Genomic DNA, 6,005 nt, shown 5'->3' on the forward strand with positions numbered 1-6,005 from the left:
AGATTCTCTCTTCCATCTCTTGTATTCTGTTGCTGATGCTCACATCTATGGTTCCTGATTTCTTTCCTATGGTTTCTACGTCCACAGTTGTCTCCCTTTGGGTTTTCTTAATTGTTTCTACTTCCTTTTGCAGATCCTTAATGGTTTTGTTCAATTCCATCCCCTGTTTGGTTGTGTTTTCCTGTAATTCTTTAAGGGATTTTTGTGTTTCTTCTAGCTNTTTAGCAGTGTTTTCCTGTAATTCTTTAAGGGATTTTTGTGTTTCTTCTACCTGTTTAGTAATGTTTGCCTGTAGTTCTTTAAGGACTTCCTCTTGTTTAGCAGTGGTCTCCTGTAATTCCTTGAGGGATTTTTGTGTTTCCTCTTTAAGGGCTTCTACTTGTTTAGCATTGTTCTCCTGCCTTTCTTTGAGTGAGTTACTAATGTCCTTCTTCAAATCTTCTACCACCATCATGAGATATTATTTTAAATCCATATCTTGCTTTTCGGGTGTGTTGGGGTATCCAGGACTCGCCGTGGTGGGCATACTAGGTTCTGTTGGTGCCCCGTGTTTTTGGTTTCTGTTAGTAAGATTCTTATGTTTGCCTTTTGCCATCTGGAAATCTCTGGTGTTAATGTTCAAGCTGTGTCTGGCTGGAGTTTGATCCTCCTGTGATTCTGCTAGCCCCTGTCAGAGCTCCTAGGAATCTAACTCTCCCCTGTGTCCCCTTGGTCAGAGCACTCTCTGCAGGCAAACTCTCCTCTTGCAAGGCAGGTGTCCAGAAGTCTGGAGCTCTGATCCTCCTTCTGAGTCCTGGGGTCAGAGCCCTCCCTGTAGGCCGACTCTCCCTGCGTGATCCAGAGGACCCGTGCTCTCAAGGACCTGTGGTGTGGAGAGTCCTCCTGAGTGCTCAGCTGTCTCTGCTGGGGTTCAGAAGAGAGATGGCAGGGGTGGCAGCAACCGGAACCCGGCCTCTGGGCGGGCAGTCTTCCTTTGTTCCTGTTCCTGGTGGCACAAGCCCCTTCTGGATTCTCTGGAATTGATTGTGTTCCACTCACCTGTGATCCCGAGGATCTGTGGTATGGAGAGTCCTCTTGGGCGCTCAGCTGCCTTCCCTGGGGTTCAGAAGAGAGATGGCGGGAGTGGCCCCGACTGGACCGGCACCCCGCCTTTGGGCAGGCAGTGTTCCTTTGTCCTTGTTCCTACTGGTACAAACCCCTGCTGGATTCTCTGGAGTTGTGTTCCACTCACTGTGATCCCAAGGACATGTGGTGTGGAGAGTTCTCTGGAGTGCTCAGCTGCCTCTGCTGGGGTTCAGAAGAGAGATGGCGGGCACCAGATTTCTTTCTTTGTTTGTTTACTTATTTATTTATTTTCTTTTTTTTCTTTTTCTTTTTCTTTCTTTCTTTTTTTTTTTTTTTTTTTTTTTTTTGAGTCAGGGTCCTGCTATGCAGTCAAGGATGGTCTTGAACCCGTGACTGTTCTCTTGTCTTCGCCTTTTGAGTGGTAGAACTGCAGACAAGTGCCACTATGCAAGGTTAAAAGTTGATTCTTTTTTGTTTTTGTAGAAGCATTATGTTCTGAAAATATAGTTGTTGTTGCTTTTTTATTTTTTAAGATTTATTTTAAGTAAATACACTGTCCTTGTCTTCAGAAGAGGGCACTGGATCCCATTATAGATGGTTGTAAACCACCATGTGGTTGCTGGGATTTGAACTCAGGACCTCTGGAACTCTGGAAGAGCAGTCAGAGCTCTTAACTGTTGAGCCATCTCTCCAGCCCCAAAACACAGTTTTTAAGCACCCTCTGAAAACACAGGTAAGTTTTCTCTCTCACTCCCATCAGTTTTCCTGTCCTTACCCACACTGCCCAGGCATCCCAGCTCATCCACCTTCATTACTCTAGGCTGTGATGGAGCTTAAGTTTTAGTGAGGCTCCCAGATCTGAAATCGGATTGACTTCCACTTTTTAAGAAGATGGGAGAAGGGAAGTCAAAAAACTAAAGACCAAAGGTCTGAGACAGAGAGAAAGTGCAGAAAGCATGGTGAAGAGGGAAATTCTCAAGGGAGGGTCTTCTGTATCATTAAATTAGAAATTCAGAAAAATAAACAAATACCAAGAAGCACACACTGCATGTGCATACATACCCCCTTGTTTGCAACTTTCAGTGGGGTGATCAGAGGCCAGACATGGTGGGGTTTTGTTTTTTCTCTCTCCCTTTCCTCCTCTGTGTGAGTGAGTGAGTAGATGGCAAGGTACTCCAGTGTGTCCCAGATTGGCTTGAAACTTGAGTTAGCCTTCTAAGTGCTAGGATTACAGTGTGGGCTATGGGTACTACTACACCAGTCACCACAGTGAGTTAACAAACAACACAGGAAGCTGCAGCAGAAATAGGGCACTCACTGAGAAGCAAAATCTGTATGTGACTGAGGGCTAATAAAAGAGGTTTTTAAAATCTGGGTGTGTATTCAAGTGCTAAGTTTTCAAATTAGTCACCTCTAAGACTTTTTTCCCTATCTCCAGCTAGTTCAGTTGACTAATTCTTCGTGGGAACTAGCTCTTTAGTCCTATCACAGGAGTCTTAGCTGCTTTCAGTCTGGAATCTGTTTTTATTTTTCTCCCTGCTCCCTTCCAGAAAACAAGACAGGGTGGAACTTGGGGTACTACTCTGAAGTGTGTGAGGGCCAGAGTGTCTAGAGCCTGGAAACAGAAGGAGAAGGTGATTAAAATCAGCACAAAGCTTGCTTACACGCACTCACAGGAAACTTCTAGGGACACATTCAAATGGAAACAAAGAGATCGCCTTTAAGGAAAGGATGACAACCTTGAATTTCTCTTCATCTGCAAAGGCCAATTTTCTTTACTGTAAATAGCCCTGGAAAGGGAAATCAGCCAAATGCAGCACTAGTGTTTTTGCTGGCTGCCAGCTCCCGGGCATCCGGACACATTGTTGCACTGATTTTCTCCTTCATTACAGGCAGGCAGGAGCCCCGCAGTTTCCCTGCTGAAGCTGAAGGGATTGCTGAAGATTGAAGGCGATTGCTGTGTGACTCAAGGCTGAGGCTGCGAATCTTGGGAGTTGAAGTGAGGACGAGGTGGGAGGGGTTTCCCTTCTCCAAGCTGGTGTTGGGAGTTGTTCTAAAGTGAACTCCTTCACACACCCTGCTTTTAATGAAAGCTTAGTCCTTAGCTACTCTGGCTTTCTGGAGGAGTCTGTGCCTGTAGCTCTCTGCCTTCCCTCACTACTGCTTTGTGCTTTCCTAGGCCATTTTTATTTTTCTAAAGCTTCCCCAGCTTCAGATTTAGTTTAATTGAATATTTAGAGCTAATCTCATCACTCTGCAAAGCTATCCTTATTGAGGTGTCTAAGTGACTCTGTGGATTTAACCCTTAAAATATTGCATAGAAGACGTTGGGAATTATTAGGAATTCTGCTGGTACCCTATTACAGATTAGATTGGGCATGTATGGGGTGATGTGGCCCCAGACCTGCTGCCCATTGCAGGTACCCCAAGGCAGCATTCGTTTTCTCTTCTCTTTCTTTGTCATTCTTTTGAGGGGAGTCAGGGGGAATATCCCTGTATATCTCTGGTTGTCCTGGATCTTGCTCTGTAGATCATGCTGGCCTAGAACTCAGAACTAGAGGGTCTACCTGCCTCTGTCTCCTGAGTGCTGGGATCAAAAGTATGCACCACCATAGCTTGGCTGGCATCCTTCTGTTTTAATGTTAGGATTTCTGCTCTGCTAGTTTGCTTTTCTCACGGGGCTCTTGTGAGATTTAATAATGCACAAGGAAGTATTGCACATTTCCCAGAGTCCTGTGGTATTGTTTTGTGATTATAACAGTCACCTCTGTGCTGATTTGGGATGAGGATCAAGGATGATATCATTGAAGGAAACAGGGCAGTGACTTGAGTGTTTCTTTGTGATGTCTCTGTGCAGGAAACAGGAGCAGGAACAGGGAACCTGTACCGTTCAGCTTAATCATCATCAGCAGCAGCAGCAGCAGCAGCAGCTATATTTTCATAATATTTTTACCAGTGTCAAGGGTTCTCTGTGTATACACACAGCTATGTGGAATAGCAGATATTTGTGGGAATTAGTCGTCATTCATTATATTGGGTCCCCCAAACTGCATGATTTTTTTAACAGCCATTTTGGCATCTTGGTCTCTTTCCCTAACAGTCTTCAGTATCCCTTTTCTTGGTCGGATCTCTTTGCTGAAGTCAAGAGCCACTTGGAAATTTGCACTGCTTCCGTGACCACAGTGGCTAAAGACTACCGAGACTAATGTTTAACTTTCCTTGTTACTGAGCATTTTGTGAGATATTTTTCCTATGCTCTTTGTGTGTCTATGTGTGTGCATGTGTACATGCATGTATGCCCTTTTTATGTGTGTGTGTGTGTGTGTATGTGTGTGTGTGTGTGTGTGTGTATGTGTGTGTGTGTGCACATGTGTGTGTGTCAGCACAGAATGGTGATCAACCTCAGCTGTCATTCCTTGGGCATCGTCCACTATTCTGTCTGTGTTTTTGGAGATGAGGTCTCACAGTAACCTGGAACTTGATAGGTACGTTAGGCTGCTTGGCCCATGAGCCCCAGAGATCTGTGTGTCTGACTCTCAGCACTGCTACCACAGCTGCCCAGAACCATGCTTCACTTTTTAAAATGGTAGGTTCTGAGGAACAAACGCAGACTCAGGTCCTCATGACAGCACAGTAAGTGTTTTACTAACTTACCCATCTCCTCAACCTTTCCAGTGTTTGTCAATATTCTGCATTGTGCATTAGTTCAACAGTGTTTGATGTAATAAACCAATCTTGCTAATACCCAATTGGATACATATTGGGATGTAGAAGCTTGTGTTCTCATGCTAATTATGTTCCCCCAAACCTGTTTTCAGTGTCCTGCAGGTAGGACTAAAGGAAACCTGTCCCCAGTTGGTTTTTGACTGGTCAATAAAGTTACTAGTGGCCAATGACTAGGCAGGGAGACAGAGGCAAGAATTTTAGGATTCCTGGGAAGGCACAGAGGAAGAAAGATGAGGGCATTACTCCATGATGAGGGCAAAGGAGACAGATCATGCAGGAAAGATGCAGGAGGGACAGACAGCCGACATGTAGGTGCAGGGGGAAAGCAGCCCCAGGAGGGCTGCCCAACAGGGTCCAGGGCAGCGAAGATAAAATACAGACTTCGTAAGGTAACTCAGGAATAGCAGAGGGGAGTGTGTGCTATCTATATGGAGTTAGGTAGTGGCCCAGTCATTGAGCTGTTTAAGGTATTTAAACTATAAGGCTCTGTGTGTGTGTCTTTCTTTCGGGAACACTGGGGCAGTAGCAAGAAGCATGAGTGCCCCCACTGGGAAGTATAGAGAGGATTAACTTAATACCGTGACACTGAGATAACTGGAGTGGACATTTGAGTCATCTGTGTTAGGTTTGCATTCAGGATGACAGGGAAGGTTGACACATGTTTCCCAGGTGCCTTAATTTGGGTTACTAGTGCTATGATGAAACACCATCATCAAAAGCAGGCTGGGGAGGGAAAGGTTTATTTGACTTACATTTCTACATCCATAGTCCATCACTGAAGGAATTCAGGACAGGAACTCAAACAGGGCAGGGACCTGGAGGCAGGAGCTGATGCTGAGGGGTGCTGATTGCTGGCTTGCTCCTCTGGCTTGTTTAGCCTGATTTCTTCTGAAACCTAGGACCACCAGCCCAGGGATGGCCCAACCCATAACAGGCTAGGCTGCCCCCCATAAACTACTAATTAAGAAAATGCTCTGCAGGCATACCTATAACCCAGTGTTATGCTGGCATTTTCCCAATTGGGGGTCCCTTCCTCTCCAAAGACTCTAGCCTGTGTCAAGTTGGCATAAGACTAGCCATTCCACCAGGTGAACACTGTATACCCCACTTCTATTTTTTTTTATTATTATTATTATTTTCTTTATTTACATTTCAAATGCTATCCCGAAAGATTCCCATACCCCTCCCCCCACCTCTGTTCCCCTACCCACCCA

The 6,005-nt window shown here is 45.2% G+C and overlaps 1 long non-coding RNA gene across 2 annotated transcripts in view; it reads left to right on the plus strand.

Annotated features, from left to right (window-relative positions):
• Positions 1 to 1,702: 1,702 nt before the first annotated feature.
• The window catches only part of LOC115063835, a 14,937-nt gene continuing 10,634 nt past the window's right edge, over positions 1,703 to 6,005 (plus strand). The window contains exons 1-2 of one of the 2 annotated variants that reach the window (XR_003843705.1): positions 1,703 to 1,798; positions 2,958 to 3,075. This is a non-coding gene — a long non-coding RNA (uncharacterized LOC115063835). The remainder of the gene's footprint in view (positions 1,799 to 2,957; positions 3,076 to 6,005) is intronic. The other variant, XR_003843706.1, reaches the window with a different exon arrangement.

Source organism: Mus pahari, chromosome 4 (assembly GCF_900095145.1).
Source record: "Mus pahari chromosome 4, PAHARI_EIJ_v1.1, whole genome shotgun sequence".
Lineage (NCBI taxonomy): Eukaryota > Metazoa > Chordata > Mammalia > Rodentia > Muridae > Mus > Mus pahari.